At 42.1% G+C, this 19,797-nt stretch overlaps 1 long non-coding RNA gene across 1 annotated transcript in view; it reads left to right on the forward strand.

Annotated features, from left to right (window-relative positions):
- Positions 1 to 452: 452 nt before the first annotated feature.
- The window catches only part of LOC138110500 (uncharacterized), a 29,258-nt gene continuing 9,913 nt past the window's right edge, over positions 453 to 19,797 (forward strand). The window contains exon 1 of the long non-coding RNA XR_011150965.1: positions 453 to 617. This is a non-coding gene — a long non-coding RNA (uncharacterized lncRNA). The remainder of the gene's footprint in view (positions 618 to 19,797) is intronic.

A 19,797-nucleotide genomic window follows, 5' to 3' on the forward strand; every position in this document is an offset into this window, starting at 1 on the left:
TGGAGCCTGCCCTCCATTTTCATTTTCGGCCCATTATGGCAGAGTTTGATCAACTCAACAGGCGCTTCCGTCCTGCTGGTACGCAAAAAAAAAAAAAAAAAAAAAAAAAAAAAAAAAAAAAAAAAAAAAAAAAAAAAAAAAAAAGAGGAACTGCTGTCCGGATCCCACCTATTTTGGCGTTCTCGTTTTCAGCCTCTCTCCCCCGTTCTGCGCGCCCGCCCCACACGACCGCGGGGCCGGCACCTGAGCGGGCCGGGCGTGCCGCACACAGCCCCCGGCCCGCGGGGTCGGGGTCGGGGCCGGGGCCGGGGCCGGGCTCCCCGGGGCGTCGGGGCCGGGCGCGGCTCGGGCCGGCGGTCCCCGGGCGGGCGGCAGAGGGCGCCCCGCGTTCCGCAGAGCGGGGCCGGGAGGAGCCTCCGGCGCGGCCGGGGAGGGACGGAGGGAGGGCCGGAGCTGCCACGTCCTCGGCGGCGAGCGGCGGGCGGGGAGTGCGGCTCGCGCCTCAGCCCCACGTGTGGCGGCGGAGCGGGGAAGTTGCCGGCGGCCGGCGCTGCGGACCCTGCTCCTCTCCCGCCGCTGCCCGGCCTTTCCCGTCCCTCAGGAGAACGCAACTCCAAGTAAGGGCGCGCGGCGGCCCCGCTCCTGCCCGCTGTCCCGGGGGAGGCCGGTGGGTGCGGGAGGCTCTGGGAAGGGGGCAGTGGGGAGCGCTGTGACGGGGCACGGGGCGAGCCCGCGGTGTCCCGGGGGAGCCGCAGGGCTGCGGGATCGGCTCCCGGGCGGGACAACTTCCTGCGGACTTGGGCTCCGAGCGCTGCGTCCCGCGGCCGGGGCGCCGCGGATAAGCCCGGAAAGTTTGGGGAGGCGGAGGGCGGGTGGGGAGTCGGGAGCCGGCCGGGATCGGCGGCGGGCGGGCGGGCGGGAAGGAGCCGCCGCCGGACCTCGCTGCCGGGGCTGGGTGGCAGCCCCCGGGAAGCTCTGCTGAGACGCTGGCGAGGAAAGTAACTGCTCCAAAGACTCACAGAAGACTTTCGGGGTTTGTGTGTTGTTGCTTTTTCTTTTTTTATCTACTTGGTTTTGATTCCCAGTCGCGAGTACAGTTGTGCCGGGAAACGACCGAGACCTATGTTTAAGCAGCCTGTTGGAACAAAAAAATATCTCAGGAAAGCATTAAAGGTGACCCAAGAAAGAATGAAAACGATCTGTTCTGAATGTAAAAACATGGGGTTCGTCTGTCTTTTAAAGCACCGTGCCTTTATTTGTGCGTGTTTTGTCCCTGTGATGAGCTGTCATGAGTTCGGTGCATAGTTTTGTGGTTCTCCTTATTGTTGGTTGCCTTAAAAATTTATTTTCTGCTGTATTTCTAAACCGGTTATAGTTCAAACCTTTCTCTTATTTTGTCTAATGTTTTAAATGTTCCCGTGTCAGAGTGATTTCTATTCTGTGGTTCTTATCCTGCCTAAAATTTGTATGATATTTTTATCGGTCTGTGGGGTGGTGCCACCCTGGGTCGAACCTCTGGGGCTTTCTGTGTTTCTCTCAATTTTGAAAATTTGATTGTCAGTTATTTTTAGCTTTGTTCAGAATTTCCTCCTTCAAATGAACTAGAAGTCTTACAGGAATTCCCTGATGCTCTGTTGAAAAAAAGTGAAATGAGTTTCTCATTGGTACATTTTTAATAACTTTTTGCTCTCCCTCTCTCTCTTAATTGCCTTTTAGTGGCCTATTTATAACATACAGACCTCCTAAACTGAAGCTAAGAAGAAAACTGATTTTAGACTGTTCTCAACGTATGTTGATTTCACTGATTTTTGTCAGATAAATGAACTGTTCCTTGCACAGCAATTTTACCTGCTGGTTTCCCTCATGCTTTGTGGGAAACATACAAGGGACATCTACCAACAGGAATTTTAGGTGCAGCTATCAAATACTGCCCAATATTTTGGGTGAACTAGGAACTACCTGTTTCTTTATTGCATTTTCCAGCCTGGACTTGCACAGGTCTATTCTGCTCCTCGAGAGGGTTTTGGCAGAGCTGTTGGCCACAAATGCAGGGTGGCACAGAAGGGCATGAACAGCACTGGCAGACTTACAGAGATAAAGACAAGCAATTTGCAGAGCTGGGCAGCTTCAGATGTAGCCAGGGTGGACATTGGAAAGCCCTCCTAGGGAGTTCTGAGTGCACATTACACCTTTTTGGCATATGATTGGTGTTCACAGTGATGGGACTGGCTTGTGTGAGACATTATGTTCAGTAGTGACTGCACACCCACACCTCTTGCCTGTGGAACACCGTCTGAGCTTTGTACCTACCCCTGAGTGTGGGGTGGAAATGGGCCTGTGTGAGGTGATAACCCTCAGTCGTGCTTCCTAGTTGATCACTGGCTCATTGCTGCTTGTTTGGAAGGGGGTGTGGGTGCAGTAGCACTGAGACAGTGGACTGTGTGCTCACTGGTCGCTGCTAGATCTGTATGCTAGCAGAACAATTTTAATATTTTTAAAAAGTCTAATCACATTTTTCCATGTATTAAATAAACATGGAAGTGTTTGTGTGTATATATATATATGTAAGAGATACACATACTGATTAGGTGATATGACCTATCTTACTGGATGGAAGATATCTTTGATGATGGCAATGAGTAATGTAAAGCAGTTTCCTTGTTAGTTTTCAAAAATTTCCCTTCTCCATTATCTTTCTCCCTTTCCTGTTAGTTTGAAGACCAATAAGGCTTGTCCCAATGGTGGTGTTCCACTCAGAAGCAGTGGTGAAAAGGTGAAAGAACTCCTCCATGAAGTCACAGGAGATGGGTCCTGATTCAGCAGGCAGCACTGCTGTCATGGGGACTGAATTCAGAGAGATACATTGATCTTTTGCAGTGGGATCGGGGTTTGAGGGAACTAACCATGAATTCTCTCTGCTGAATTGGGCTGGGCTATGCTTTCACTGCTACAGCTGTGCTCCAGCTGCTCAAAAAGCCATCTGAGCCCTTTGAGAATGGATCTGCCAACTCATTCAGGTCCAGCTGCCTCAGAATAAGATGATCTCTGTCTCCATACTAATCATGCACTGCAAGAAGCATCTCTGGGTGGACTGATGTCCATGACATGCAGTAGCAATTTGTGTTGCAGGTAAATATAGATTTCTCTGGTTTTTGACTCATTATGGAAATGCTGTCATGCTTGGAGAAATTGTCCTGCAAAGAGATCTTGCCTGTTGTCTTCTCTGGAGATCCGCAGGACTGATGGCTGTACAGGACCACCAGAGCAACAGCAGGCCTGTAAGACCACAAGTCCTGTAACCACGTGAGATTGTTTTTTACAGGTGAAAGATCCTGAGGTCTTAATGATGTTGTTTTGTGTTGCTTCTTTTTTGGTTTGTTTCGGTTTGTTTTTGTTTGTTGTTGGGTTTTTTTTCATTTTTTAATCGTAGCAGTAAGAGCTTCCCTGTAAGTGTTGCATAAAGCTGAGAACTTACCTTCCTTTCTGCTCATTATGGGAAAGAGTTATGTTTGCAGATGTGGCCTGTGAGAGGATTTGCTGAGCTCTTAATCCTGTTTGTGGCTGATAGGCCATGCTAGTATGGAAAGGCATCTCTTTCAGTATGTAAAGGTCTTAACTGCTCGCCACCTACCTTAGGGAAATGTGCTGTTAAAATGCTGTAAGTGTCTTAGCAGTAGCTACAGGCCATGTAGTTGTAGATGTAAAATCCTGCAACAGTGCAGACCTTCTCCCCCAGCCTTTTTTTTTTCTGGTTATTTGTTTGGGCTTTTTGAGAGATATTTTTACTTGTTAAGACAAAGCATAAAATAATTTCTGTAGGTAATAGAGGAACCAGGCTTTGTATATTGCATGGGGGAAGCAACCAGAGATGAGATATTTGTGAGCCCTTTCAGCACATGTATATCTTGAGGGGATGAGAATGTGTGATAATATTCTCTCTGTTGTTTTTTGCCCTATCACTAGTTTAGTTTCAGGGTGGGTGGTTTTTTGGTCTTCTTTATCCTTCTTTGTTTGTTGTATTGTATACCCACTTTAGGTGCAAGGAAGTTAGTCAATTCCTGCTCTCTTAAAAGTGTGAGGTTTTGGCTTTCTATGTACCTAAAAGTTCCTGACCACATTGTCATTAGAAATCTTGTAGAATTTCTCAAAAGGTAGAGCATGCCCCAAACAAATTATTCTGCATTAAGGTTCTGAAAGTACAAGCATAATGTTAAGTATATTAGCGACTTGTCAGAGGGCTTATTTTTCTAGTCCATCAGTATGCTGGTCAAAACTTAATGTAAATAAAATCGTGTGCAGTGATCTTTCCACTGCAGTTTCCGGTGAGTGTAAGGAACGCCACTTTTTAAAATTCATGTGTACTATTTAAGTAGCTACTTCATTGATGGGGGCTGCATTCTTGGGGCCAGAGGAGTTACATTGTGTAGTTTTGTGGTGAGATTCTTTAGGAATAAAAAGCTGCAAAGTACCTGCCTGCTTTCTTGTTTACTCATACACTGTATGAAAGGCACGTGCAAGATAGGGACCTTACTTCCACCTTAGCCAAGGTTCGGTGGGAGATGTTGATAAAACCAGCAACTGGAGCTGGATTTGTAGGTGGAAGATAGAGGATAAGTGATTTGTTACACTGACTTTTGCAGTATGCAAGGCACTTGATTGTTAGGTTTCTCTTGAGTGGAGGTTGCTAACAGTGCCACACTTGTGTTTTCCCCTGTCTGTAACAGCTGCTTCTGTGACCATAATGCATTCTCTAATTGACTTATAAAAACAAGACACAATATTATGCAAATATGAAAGTGTCAATCTTGAGTGTTTGAATTTTTTTTTTTTAAATTAGGTAGTAACTATAATGCTGGGCTTTTCCCAGTCCTCTGCAGGTGCTTGTGGACCTGAAGGTAAAGGGATGTAGCAGAGGAGTCTGATTGCATGCAGAGTGGGTGGGTTCTGATCTGCTCAGGTGGGTATTGACTTTGTGTATTATGGCAGAAGGTCAGAGGAGACAGGTTTAGAAGGTTTTGTGAAATGGCCAGATGCGTGGAAGCAGTGGAAGCAGAACTCATTATTGGACTTACCAAAGCCTGCAAACCAGGCTAGAATGTGAACTCGTGACTGGTGCCCTAAGCCTTAGTGCCAGCTAACCTCTTACCTGATCCCTTTCATGATTTTTATTTTATCTTGTTTGGATTGCACATGTTTTCCATTAGATTTTTTCTTGTGATCCTTTTCTTTGCACTGGTATTTTTCTTTCCTATTTACCCCCAGCTATTCTTTGTCAGTTTGCCTGATTTTTTTTTTTAAATTGTATTGTTAGATTTTTCTCCTGTGTACCACCTTGTTTACATTTATTCTTCCTTTATTCATTTCCTTACATTTTTCTCCTTTTAACTCTTATCCTTAGAGGAATCAGTTTCACTCTTAGAGACCAGCTCTTTCTTATTGATTGCCAGCTGCTTTTATTAAAACTAATTTGCATTTTCTGCTCTTATTGTGCTAGACAGAGGACTAGTGATTTTGAGTAAAGCTCTTTCCCGAAAGGCTTTGCTCAGAAATTGTCTCTGTATTTCAGAAAAAGAGTGGAAAATAAAGAGCAGCATCAGTGCAAAAGCTGCTTCTGCCTAAACCACTGTTTGTGTATTTGTCATATGAAGAGTAGAAATGTGGCCTGCCCTGCTGCAGGCACAAATGACTTTTTCAGGCTGAAATAAGCTGGTGTGGTGAGGGGGAGTGCAGAATGATGTGGTCTTGTGTTTATTTCTGTGGGTGCCCCTTAGACTCTGGCAGTAACAAACCCAATCCAGTTTGATTGTGACTCTGTTCTGCCCTGGTACTGCTGTGATTTTTTGATTTTTTTTTTTTCCATAGACTAGTCTAAAAAAGTTTATGAAGAATAAAAATGTACTACAGTTAAAGAGTTGAAGAGCTGTGGTTGCATGATGGTAAATTTGGGGAAAAAAACTTAAATGAGAGGAGGTGGCTGGGTAGGCTTTAACACTCAAAGTACCATCTGCCCTCAAATAGGCTCTTTTGAGAAGGGTCTCTAATAAGGCTCCTCAAGCCTTACTAGTTGCTAACCATAAAACCGTTGTGTTCAGGTCATGTTGATTTTGGGCTTTATATCATGCTAGAGGTATGGATAATCATGGTTTGGATGTACCAGACCTCAGGGTGTCTCCTCCCATCTCCTTCTTACACTGCTTTTGGTTTATAAATTGGTCTTACTGCTTTTTCACCCAATGTCAGTTTGGTTTGGCACCTTGGCTTTGCTTGTATATTTGGAAAGGAGTTCTCTGACCATGGCACAGCGCCTATTTTCAGGTCTGGAGGGGAGGTGTGTTATATAAATTTGTTATTAAAACTCTGCGTAGTGCTTTGCCTCTCAAATGTTTGTTCTTAGCATGGCTCTTTACTGGTAATTAGGTGCCAGTAGCATCATTGCATCAGGATAGATCTTTTACTTGACTTTCACACCCAGCTAGAAGGTTAACAAAAAGAAGGAAGCTGCAGGTCGGAGTTTTTAGTTATAAAAGTGCACCCTCAAACACAGATCAGATACGTGGCTGTCATGATACAAAGAAGATACAAGATCCCAGAGTCTTTTATTAGACTTAGTGGTGCCAGTATAAAATACGACTCTGAGCCTGCAGTCATGCCACAAAAAGGCTCAGGAAATTCACCTGTGGTTGGTTGTTTTTGCAAATTTAAGTCTGCTTAAAGACCTATTCACTTACTGTGCTGGGTCTTGCCATCAACTCAACCTTCACAGCCTACTTTGAATGGAAAAACACACAGTTAAACTCTAGCATAGTTTAGCACAAAAACCGCAGGATAAATGTGTCTGAAGTGGCTCATGAGGTTTAGGTGTTAGTGCTGCATAGCATCAGAAAAACTCAAGTTTTCTGAATTCATAATTGTTACAGGAGAGGCTTGTATTTATACTGTTATAACTTGAGAAGTACGTTTGAAGGCTTGGAGTCTTAGAGTTGCTTGTGATGAAGTACTTTAGCATAGAGGAAAGGGCTGCATGTCAACTTTTTTGCCTTAATGTTAGGATTTGATACTGTTACTCAAAAGTCTTGATGTTGGTTCTTGCTGCTGAATTATTATTTCAATCTGCAGAGCAAACAGTTTCCCTCAATTGTTTAAGTCTTTCCCACAGTGGTAAGGTAAATACTTCAGAGTACAGGAAATGGTGTCTGTAAAAGTAAGATTTGATCTGAAATCTGGTTGCCTGAACTATTGCGAAGTCTTTTACACTTCTAAAAGTTGAGGATGACTTAGTTTTTTCTGTTGATAATTTATTTAGCATGTTAAACTCATTGTGCACTAATCTCCATCAAAAACACTTTTGCTTTTCTTTTAAATCGCATTATAAATTGAGGAAGAGAAACAGAAAAATTTGTATACAATCATTTTATTGTTTTTTTCCCATGTCTTCCAGCTATAGCACTGCCTTCCTGAGTTGGGAGACAGTGAAACCTTTATGTTCTGTGTCCAAACAGAACAAAATGCAGAAGCCAATAGTACGAGTGAGAATCCATTTAACTTTTAAAACTCTTGCCTTTGTTAATTACAGGATGGGTTATTACTCTTGAATATAATGTTTTGGGCTTTTTTTAAGACTTTAGTATGAGTTTTCAAACACCCCAAAAGAGCTGTAGGAATAAATTTTGGAGCATTTGCAGTAACAAGTAGAAATATTCGACTTTGTTTGTGCATCTTAGCATTGATCTCCTCCTGAACTGATTACACCCCTCCTAACACACAGAGGGTGTAGCTGCACAATGCCTTGCAGACTGACCTACACTTCTCTGCACACCCTTCCAAGTAATAAGACAGGAGCAGGATCTTCTGTGTAAGCCTTTGAGCTTTGTTATTTCCGTGCTGTGCTCAGTGTAAAATGCAGTGCTGAGAGACTGGCCTTCTTTAGCTTAGGCACAGCATCTGGAGCTGCTTTGCATCTGATCCCCTCTGAACAGGAGTGAGGAGAATTGGGTCTGCTTGTGGTGTAGCACCCTGTCATACCCCATGACTGGATCTGGTAAATCAAAGCTGCTGACAACTGGCTTAGCTGTTTTTTTCATGTTCTCTTTGGAAAAAGATGATCTTTAAGGTCCCTTCCAACCCAAACCATTTTATGATTCTCTCTATATGTTCCTGAAATGCCAGTGGGTGGTTAGTCCCAGCTGTCCTTTGTGCCTGACAAAAATTTCTGTGTGGTTTGGGGAGGGATGTGATTTCTTTGGGGTGGGCTTTTAAAACTTTTTGTTCTGGGGTGGTTTTTTTTGTTTTGTTTTGTTTTTGTTTTGTTTAATTTTTTTTAGTTGGTTGTTTTGAGGTGTTTTGGGATTTTGGAAGAAGGTACCTGTGCAGTTGCTGCTAAGCTTTTTACTTCTGGATGTGTTTTGGCAAAAATTGTTCTTGGTTGTTTTTTATTTTTTCCAATGTCTTGCAGAACAGTTTAAAATAACCCCAAACCCTGGCCCCTAAAAGCTTTTCTACTTGATGCACTTCCTTGAACTTTTCAAGCACTTTGTGCTTTTGCAAGGATATAAACATGGATATTTTATATATTCTGTGTTGCTGAACTAACTGGAAAATTTGGGGGGTTGAGAGATAGGAGCTTTGATGATAAATGCATTTTTCCCTTCTATAACTTTATCTGTATTCTCTGTGCTGGGCACTCCTGAAGGAGAAATTCAGTGTGAAGAGAGGTCTTGTGACAGTTTTGCCCTTAGCAACCCTTAGAAGCACAGGAGAGGAAGAATTAAAGGAAAGAGCTGCAGTGTGCAAAGTCTGAAGAATTAACATCAGTCCCTTTTTCATACAGTGGAAAGAAAAGAGTTGACTGGAGGAAAAAGTCTTTCCTGTGGTACTGGTAGAGAAGTACAGACAATATTTGAGACCTAGATAAGGCCTCACAAGCAGCAGAACTCACACTGCAGAAGCTTTCTGGGCTCTGATCAGTGTTCTAAAATACAACTTACGAAACAGTCAACAAAACACATTTTCTAGGGGTTTCCAGTTAGTGAAACCTGTTCATATGCAAACTTCAAATGTATTTGATAATCCCCATATAGTGCAATTCAAAAGTATTCTTAAGCTTAACCTTATTTTAATTAAAAAGAAGCATCATGGCAGAATATACCACATTGCATCTTTGCTGAACAGCATACACCATCTGGATAAATGACTGAAAACTTTGCCACATGGCATTTATTTGCTCTTGTACTTTATGCCAAATTTTATTTGTTGCTGCGTTGTTTTTTTTTTTTCCTTGTGAAATGAGTGGGTACAAACCTTTTGCTGAATATTTCCCTCCATGTTTTTATTCATTGTGTGAAAATAATACAATGCTCTGTTACCAAAACCAAATAAAATCAGGTTGTAGGCATGTATTGTAATGTCATCAGCATTTTTTTCCTGCCGGCATTTAATCCTTTACAATGGATGCAAAGGTGTGTTTAGCTTGAGGAGGGATGTAGTGGCTTCCAAAATAAATGCTATTTATGAAAGTTTATTTCAAGTTGTCTGCAGGAAAGTGAACATGCAAGGATCAGTTTTCTTTGGAACATACCTTTGGTAAATACATTTTTAACAGTTGCTAATCTGTTTCCTGCCTAGGAAACCAGGGAAGTCAAAGAGAAAAGGAGATTATGGACATATTTGTTATTCAATGCTATGTTGTTTCTCTGACTTCCATCTCCTATGCAGTTAGAAACTCTGCAGGAAAGGGATATGTGACTTGTGTTGAAAACTTACAGGTTTCCTGTTTCTCTGGGCATGTAGGTTTCTGGCTGAGCAAATGGACTTTTACTGCTGGGCTATATCTCTCCATATTTTCCTTTGCCCTGGAAAATTTTTGGTCTTCACTGTTCCTGATCACCCCAGACAGTTGGCAATCTCTTCGTTCCAGTCTCACAATACCAGCAGTGTAGTAGCACCAGCTATGTGCAAGTCCCTTTGAATTCTGCTGTCAGTTGTATTTCTTGTGAATAAAGTGCTTCAGAATTCCAGGGAGCCCTGAATATAAACGTATCAATTATGTGTCAACACAACAGCATCTGTCGTTGAAATTGGTATCGTTTATTTGGCATCAGCGTAGCAAAGATTTGGCTGACAGCCAGAGTGAAATATTCCAGCAAAAGCTGCGGCAACAGGAGCCATCTCAGAAGCAATTCGCTGAAATTCAGGTGCTCTAACATCATCTTTTAATAAATTCTTAAGACATGAGGGGCCTTAAGCAAAAAGCCTTTCATGTTCCCCATTCTTGTCTACTGTTACTTCTTTTTCATGTCCGTTTTTTTCTTGTTATTCCTCTCTTGGAAGAGATACATACAAGGGTCTGGGATGTATATATCCCGTGATTTAATATCCTTTTTTGGCTTTCCACTTCTTATTTCAACGTCATTTACGTAAGTTCCAAAGGAATGCAATCAGTGATGCCTGCTTTGGGAAACCTTTGCTAAGTATGAAAGAGGCAGAGCTCTCAAAACTGGAGAGTAAGAAATTGCCCCTTGTAAAAGATGTGTATTTGGGGGGGATTGTGTATTTTTTATTTTCTGAATAACTTTGTCTCTTCCTTGCTTTTTCCTAGGTCTTTTTCTTAGATTTAAGTAAGTTTCTCATTCCCAAAGATGTAAGTCAAAACAGTGATTTCAGAAAGTTAGGAAACCTCAAGTCCATAACACGCTCCATTTGCCATGGACATAACTGCAATGGTTGAGTATGTATTTTAGCATACTTGTGGGAAATGGGGAACTCAGATCACTTTTTTTATGGATGATCTTTATCATACTTCAAGGAGGTGAAGAGGAAACTCTTCAATTTAATGGTATAACTTGTCACCTGGTTGATTCTGATACCTGTTCAAAAACAAAACCAGGAAGATCAGAGTTGGAAAGGAGAAAATATAGCAGAAAGACTCAGGATCCTGTAGCATATCCAAATGTTTACTTCATGCCTTTTTTACTGACTCTGGGCTCCAAACAGTCCCCCATCCTTTCATCAAATTAAAGCTTTTCTCTTGGGTGCTAAAAATCCATCCTTTCTAGGAAAGTGTTAAGAACAATACAGGGGTAAAAGTAGTTGGGAGAAAATACACATTGGATTTTCAGTGCTAGAGGAAAAGCTTGTAAAATAAAGATGAACTGGGTTTTTTTTAAAGGTTTTTAGGTTGGGGTTTTTTGTTTGGTTTTTTTTTTTTGTGGGCTCCTCCCCTCTTCCCTGAGGTTTGAAGTTGTATGAAGTTGAGTCTCTCTCTGAGAGAACAATGAAAGGGAGGGAGATCTATCATATTGTCTGCATTTTAAATGGGCTGGTTTCTCTTTGGTAGAAAATAAATATTAAATTTGGATTAGCTCTTAACTTCCTACTCTCAAAAGAAATCACAAATCTAGAGTTAGGTAAGGAAACCTCTTTAGGAAAATCAATGTAACCTTTATCCAAGCTCAATTTATTCAAGAGGTCAGCTTTGTTGCTGCCCAGGCATAGCCTGAATTTAATGATTAACCTCTTAATGACTGTTCATGTAACTTCCATCTGGTATTTTATATAAGCATAAGCCAAGATGATAACAGAATGCTGTAGTAGAGCAGTATGTGCTATTCAAGGAAAATCTCATTCCAAATCCTGTATGCAGCATGCATCAGCCCCAGTGAAACTGAGTGAAGCCCATTAAGAAATCCGATTAGCTGTCTGCTCTCTAGGTGAGTTAAAATCTCCGTCCAGTGTGGTAATCAGTGATGTCTAACTGGTGGCTTATCTGGTAATAGTGCTGTCGCCTTTTATAGAGGGGCCTTTCTTGCAGTTCCACCTGACTTGTGTATTCATTTCAGCCACGTAGAACACCGACTGGCCAAGTGAGACCCTGTAATAAATTTTAAAATCCTCTTCAGAGCTGAAGCTGGCACTGTTGTGTTCTGTTGTGCTGCCCTTTGTTCCAGCAGGTTTCCCTGTGAGATCTGCAGGTGTCATGTAAGCGGTAGCAAACAAGAGGGGGGAGAGTGTGCTTTGTGTAAAAGCAGCATGGAAAAGTGCAGCATTAGGTTCAAGTTTCAAAGCAAAGTAATGTCAAGTACTAGTTAGTGTGCTTGTTCCAGTAGTAGTTTTCTCCAGGTGAAAAGAAAAAGAAACATCATTTTGGGAAGAAATAATGAAAAATATTTCAAAAGTAGCTTTAGTTAATGTAATAGTCTGTAAAATCTTAATTGTTTTCCTGTTAAAAAGCAGAGTGTGAGGAAGTGCAATTCTAATGTCAGCAGTGTTTGATGTATTTATCTCTATAAAATACAGATCTGGTGTCCCTTCCCTATCCATAGATGTTCATGTCCATGGAGAGACCTGGCTGAAACCTGTGGAGCACCGCAGTAGCAATCAAGATGAGTTGCCAAATGGGAACTGAACTTTCCATCAGCTCTTGCCACATAAGTATAGTCCTGAATCTTGAAATTGTTATCTGTTGGTAGTTGCTCCCCATCAGTGTTTGTTAATCTTCTATCTTTTCCTTTCACTCGAAGGAGGTGAATTTAGACTGCAGCTGTCTTGATGGTTGGGAGTTTCTTAATTGTTGTATGCTCTTTGCTTCCATCAAGTGGGTTCCATCAAGTTACTGTGATCTCAGCTTTGTACCTTATTTTGTATTTCATTCTAAACTTGCTGTTGTGAAATATATTAATATTGGGTAATTTCTGTTTAGGTTTATGAACAATCTTGAACCGTTTTTAGCGTCCCCAGCTGATTGAAACTTCAGTGTGTCCTCAAGAAAAGTGAGGTGATACATATGGTACAGCACAGTAGATAAGAGGATGCTTCTCTCTTCCCCTTCTCACAAATCTGCTTTGTGTTTGTAGTTCTGGTTTCAAGTCTTGGTTAATTTGTGAAAAGAAATCTCACTTCTCTGTGGGAAAGAGGGGTAAGCAATGGCTGATGGCCTGTATCACAGGAGAAGTAAGCAGATCTGATACCTCCAGCCCTTTGTAGGAAAAAGATGGTTCTCGGAGTCCTGCTGGAGGTGGTGTATATTGTCTTCACCTCAAAGTACACAGAATGTGCTTGTTGATTCTCTTGGGTTTTGGAGACCCATGCTCAGGAGTATGGGTACAGTACACTTGGTGTTATTTAGAATATTTAGGTTTTGGACTGGTTAGTAAGAGGCTCTGTTAAACCACTGCCTGGTTTTCTGCTCAGATATTTAGTTTAGTTCCCCCTCTGTGTTGAACCTGCATTCCTTTTCTTAGTCTCCTCTTTTCTTCCCAGTTCAAATTAGTTGCAGTTTTGAAGGAAATGAACATTTTCCTTTTCTTTACACTTAAACCAGAGATTCAAAGGACAAAATTCCCCTTCTTCACTCTCAGGAGTGAAGTGCTGTTTTATAGTACTCTCAGATTAAATATTGGGGTTGCTAATCTACTTCTTGCACCACAGTTCTTGTTTGGAGCAGTATTTGCAGAACCATTTCAGTACATCTCACTTACTATTTTCAAGTCAGTACTGCAACCTTATGTAAGCCAATCTCCATCCACTTAACTTCAGGACAAATGTGGTGATTAATATTTATATAAAAGCTTTCATGTTTCCACAGTGAAATTGTCTCACTTTGAAAAGAAAAGGTGTCTTTTTCCCTGTTGACTTGGTGTGAAAAAGCTTGCAAAGGCTTCCAGCAGCACTGCATCCGAGACAGACATCGGCAGAAGAACTGAGGTCATCTTTAATTTGGTATTTCATTTTGTGAAATTGCCTACTCCAAGAGAAATAAAACATTTACATGTATATTAACCAATGTTTGCCAGCTCTTGGAATAAAGCCAGTTCTCTCGGGGCCAAACAAATGCTCTGAGTGAATGAGTAATAATCTGCTATTGTCACTCCTAATTTATGGATGAGTATATAGAGCAATATTTGCCATTTTAAGTTGTCCTATTCACTTGAAAGACTAGAAATCATGATTAGCTGTTGGCTTGGAGTATCAATAGCATGTCTGTTTATAGCTGATTACTCAGTATAGCTGTTGCAAAAGTTCAAGACCTCCCCACATGATAAGAAGTAATTGTGGAAGAAGATGAGAACACATGAAGGTTACAGATGTTTTGGGACACTAATTTGGAAGCCACAGCCAGAGACTGAAGGATACATGGCATCTCCTCTTTATAAATGACATCCACGGTCTCCCTGTGCCTCATTTATATTCTGAGGAAATCTGTATCTTCTCATGTTAATAGAAAATTTAAAAATCCATGGATTCCCAAGATAATGTCTGCATTGGCTTTTGTTGTTGATAAGTAAAAGGAAGGCATACTACTGATTATCTTACAATGATATTTTCCTCTCTGAGCCTTTCCATTTGCTTAATTTTCCAACAAATGCAGTTAAAAACAGTTTTGAAAACTTTGTTTTACACATTCACGAGCATGCTTTTGTCATGAAGTTAACAGCAATCTTGCCATGATTGGGGTGAATAAAAACAGCAACCAGAGACTCTTTTGTTGAGAATGAGACATGTTTTTAATGGGAATACTTAAAATCCTACCTTATAAAGCCCGTATTAAATACTGCAGGGAGGCAAATAGCACAGCCCCTCTGGAGTAGGAGTTCATGGGAATGAGAGTCACTCTTGAGATTAAATTGTCCACAGAATGTCCTGTGAAGTCTTCCATGAGGTCTCCTGACCGGTTGTGGAGGAGGCTGCTCCATCACACCTAAATACATAGGCAGGAGATGGATGAGAAATACAAACCTCAGCTGTCAGCCACTAAAAGCAAAGACACACAGTGCAGAGGTGAGACCCATCATTGATGTCTGTCTTCTCTGATGGATGGACTCTTCCATTCACTTCTTTCAGTCTTTATTTTACTTCCATGCAGCTTTTCTTCTGTGTGCTGGTTTGTCTTTCTTTTCATTTTGTTTCTTTTCTTGTGCACTAAGGGGGCTCTCCTGCACTGTCTAGGCTTCATTATCTTGCTCACCTACTTGCACTGCATCATAACATTTTTCTTCCTTTCCCCCCACTGCATTAAACTTCCTATCTGTCATCTTGTCAAATGAAATAACAGCAAGAGTGGCCAGTGTCGATGTTGTGGATACCAGGATGTCCCCAGCCCAGGATGCAGCCATTAATATTCTGTCTGTAAGCTGTGGAAGACAGACTCTGAAGAGATGCCTAAGGACATGATTCCTCAGCCCCTCTGAAAGGTCAGATGTAGGACTTAACTTCTGTACTGTGTAGCCTTAGCTGTCACTTGGTGTTTGCAAGCACTTGGATAAGATTAAAAACTAATATATCCCTCTTTTGAGAGAAGGTCAAATAATACGTGATTCAAACCCTACGTGTACCGGATCATGGCAGGAACCTTTAAACACCCATTCCCTGCACATGCACAGCTCCCAAAACCATCCGTGAGCCCCTGTGCTGACTTGACTTCCACTGTTGGGGTTCCAGGAGCAGCTTGGTTTGATTGTTGAGTGCCTGCTGTTGAAGTGACAAGAGGGATCTACTAAATACTCTAGTAAAATTATATATATATATGTATAAAATATAAAATAATAATACACAATGTGGCTGGTTTAAACAAGGAAGCAAAATGAGTTGTATTTTTAAGAGCTGGTCAGCAGTATCTTAATAAAAATAGGGGGTAAGGGAGAACTAACTGTACCACAATACGAACAAAAAAACCCCAACAAAACACTAAAGGAAAAAAAAAATCAAAACCCAAACCTAATAAAAAAGCAACACCCCAAAGAGAAGAAAACCCATAACCAATCCACCCAGCAGCTTGAAGCAATGTTTCTTGAAATTGCTTTAAAATATGAAAGTATTAAGATTAATCCAAATCAGTCTATACAGAGTAAGATAGATAGATATGTGCTTAGATCTCAGCAGCAGCAGGTGCTTGCAGTATTATAAATAGAAAGCAATACAAATTGAGGTGCTTATTAAATTTGCCTTTATGATGCTTTGAAGAATTGCCCTAGAACAGAAAAGAAAAATTACCAGAGGCTCTGGATTAGAAGGATAACTTAAATAGCTCTGCTGCCAAAGGAAACAGAACATAAACTAGAATAAGTGATAGACTTGTTCAGAAAAGGTTGTCTAACAGTGATTTGTCTCTAGCATGGAGAGGTTGGCCAAGAGCTTTGGAAGGATGTGATTGAACACAGGAGGGCTTAATGTTTTTCATCAGTTTTAATATGGTATTGAGTTTTAATATATTTTCCAGAAGATTGCACTGTAATCCTTTCTAGCACTTATACTTCTCAAGTTTTTCCTTGTTTCCATCTTCTTCTTCCCCGAGCTGACAAGACCTAATTCTACAGGAAATGTTCATGTTTGTGAAATGGACTTGTTCAGAATTTTTGCTGCCTTTTTGGATAAGGCCATGGTGAGGGTCCTGTATCTTATTCAGCATTTTCTAATATTCCTGAAACACTGTAGGGCCTTCACAGAAAAGTGGCTGACCGTAGAAGCTAAGGAATCGTCAAGTAAACCAGATCAGAGCAACAGGCTCAACTGGCAGACTAATAAAAATAGAACAAAATCTGCAATGTCTTTTTCTTTAATGAGATACTCAAATTGATTTAATTTGGCGGGGAGCATATCAGGAAATCTTAGCATGGGAAAACAAGTATGTTTGGGAGCAGCAAGTTTCCCTTTGTAAGATCTGCTATGCTACTTTTGAGTAACAAAGCACAGGCGTCCTTGATGGTGGAGAGGAGGTCTGCAGTGGCACAGTGTGGCTTCTGCACCCTTCTGGTTGGGTCACTGTCTTGGAAAATGCTGGCACAGAAACAGCAAGGGCTTCTAGGCTGGAAATGGTGATAACATGTGCAGATACAGAGTGAGCCAAGTCCTTATCATGGAGTGAAGGGGGAAAGGGAATGCATGCAGACAACTGGACTCCTGGCTGGCACTGCACACAGGGGCTTACACGAGCTAAAGGGGCTGGTATGCCACTGCCAGTATATTTCACCTATCATTAGGAAATCAGTTGCAGCCATGTCCTTACGAGTTGCAGGAAAAAGACAGCTAAGGCAGGGCACAAGCATGACTACCCTTGGAAAAATGCAGCAGGGAGTGAGGCTGGTGCCTTTCACTAAGCTTACTGGGGGGTTAATGCGGTATTGTGTATCACTGGTGACTCTGAGAGCACTGTGAATGTAGCAGATGGCGTTAAAAACAAGCTGAGTGGAAAAGGAGGCTGTACAGGACCAAAGGAGAGGGGTGAATGTGAATAGTGTTGCATTGGGGGAGGTGATGTTTTGGTCTTGGTAAGTGCTTTAAAAGGAGGTCACTTGTACTGTACTGTGTTGAACCGTGGTACTGATCAATAGCTGTTCACAGAGTGTTGTAGAGGAACTTCTGAGACATCCTCCTCTGACTACCTGGGCTTGCTCATAATGGACTCTGTTATACACGTGGCTTCACACCATTTGCTTTTGCCTCTAAGTTTTTGAGCTGGGAGAAAGTCTTGGCAGTAGAACTGTAAATAAGAATACATAAATATGTGGTGCAAGAACCAGTGTTGCAGAGCTGATGAGGCAAAACAGGTTTGTGTTTATAGGGTGGCTTTGCTGAGAAACTCCCTTTGGTTAAACTGTGCAAAACCTTCTTCTTTCTGTTTGTAATTTTATTAAGTCTTAATTAAATTTTCTGCATTTAAATTAGTTTACAGTAATGTCTTAGTATGTGTATATTGACAGACACTAACAGGGATTTGATCAGCCTAATCCAGCTGTATGTAATTATGTGCCTTCCCCTTAAATAATTGTAAAGAGTCTGTCAATCATGGCAGGAAAGCCGACTTGCTTTATTATAATGTGGGATTGTTAAGTGAAATGTAATAAGACTTCAGGTTTAAGCTGGGGAGTAAACAGAATGAGATTTTACCGAGATCAGTAGTAGGAAGAAAAAATTCCCCACCCATCCTGTGTTGTGAGTCTCAGTTCTTATCTTCCTTCCCCCCACCCCCCTCAAAAAAAAGGTGTCTTGATTGCATTGTTTTCACACTGATGTTGAGAATTTTTGTGTAACTGAAAGGAATTTGGGAAATGTTGCAGTGCATGTGGCAGTGGCCACTGCAGCAGAGCATTCACAGGACTGCTGGACAGGCCTCCAGAACACAGAGGTCTGATCCTCACCCCGTGGTTACAGCAAGCTCCCATGTGCCTAGTGGTTCTTAGTGTACGTGTTTAAGTTTATTGGTTCAGGACTTCTCCATCCAGTTTTATGTATAAGTTCATGTTTATGTATTTTCCTTAGTTGCTTACATATTAGTTCTGGAAAGTTCTCCCTTCTTTGACATCCCATTGGCCTACTCATATAATTCCCTCCCTTAAGTTACCCCTATTGGATATTCCCCTGTTATCTCCTCCTCCTCAGTCGATCCCCATTGGTTGTTTCCCTTTGTTCCACCCCCGTATAAAATGTTCTGTTCTCTCTCACTCCCTTGCCTTTGTCCCTGGATCCTCCACTGGCAATACGGCAGCTGGAACTCGTACGAAAGACTCCTCTCTCATCCTTTGCCTCTGCGGACGCTTTTACCTTTGTTTGGGGCTCGCCCCTTGCGAAGGAGCCAGCTCTCCCTGCAGGCTGCAGCTGACACCAAGGACGTCTGCAGCTGGACACTCTGCGGCCTCAGGCAGCTCCAGCAGTGTCAGGGAAAGATGCAGATTTCTGGCTGCTGGAGGAAGAGCTCTAGCCTAAACCTGTAGTGCTCTTCCAGTGTAAGGTGGAAGCTCTTATTTCATTCACTGATAACTTGATTATCCAGATCAAATGAGGGTGTATAGAAGGCAGCAGAGGTGGGAGTGAAATCTGCCAAATAGCAGCACTGCAAGAGCTCTAAAATAAAGCTTGGAAAGCAAGTCAAGAGGGGAGTAAGTCAGGTACCCACTTCATCGGTTGTATTTGGGTTGATTGCTGTGTGATTTAGTTGCTCTCTAGTGTAATGCAGTCCTTCCCTGGCACATCTAGAAGCAGGGAGAGACAGGCATGTTGCCAGCAGTCTTTCCTCAGCCTCCTACTGGAAAACTGTCTGTGCCAAGAAAAGCTTGAAAAACCAGAACTTCAGACAAGCCCCGAAGGGGATGAGTTTGAGATCTGAACCCATCATTCAGTGTGTTCTGGCATTGCATCAGGCTTGCTTTAAATCTGTGAATACCTCTAAGCTACTGTATAGAATAAAATCGTAAGTGCTGTTGCCAGTGCAGCGCTGTCCAGTTTCCCCTGCGGGACTGTCAGGGTGAATTTCAGGAACCCAGGTACGCACCCATCTTGCTTATTCCTGTGCCAGATAGTTCTGTATATTTGAGCTAGAAGAGCGAGATTTCCCTTTGTGCCTTCTGAAGAAACAAACTGTTTCACAAATAGTTTTGATCCTGCATGCTGTGACACATACACAGATTGTCTTGTGGTCAGGAAGTACACATTTCTGGATGTTCTAGATTTTTGCTATCTTGGGACTGTTCTCCCAGTTTTTCTCTTCTCTCAGTCACTCTGCATCCTTCCCCTCTCCAGAGCACACACGTACACACACACACCCCTGCCGCCTAGGCTCAGCTCTTACCTCTGGTTTCTGTGGTTTTAGATTTAAATTCCGTCCTTGCTTGCTTTGGGCATGGATTTAATGCCTGCCAATCTTTAGCCTGGACTGAGTTTTCAGTGCCGAAGTTTTAAAGACAGTAGAATTGTAATGAAAAGCAGTGACGGTCCCTCAGCTCCCTGTTTGCATTACAAAACTGTAACATCAGGCTTCGGACTTGCTGGCATTGTGCCTGGCACATGCCTCGGGGATCTGTCTCAAACGCG

The sequence above is a fragment of the Aphelocoma coerulescens genome, chromosome 1, assembly GCF_041296385.1.
Source record: "Aphelocoma coerulescens isolate FSJ_1873_10779 chromosome 1, UR_Acoe_1.0, whole genome shotgun sequence".
NCBI lineage: Eukaryota > Metazoa > Chordata > Aves > Passeriformes > Corvidae > Aphelocoma > Aphelocoma coerulescens.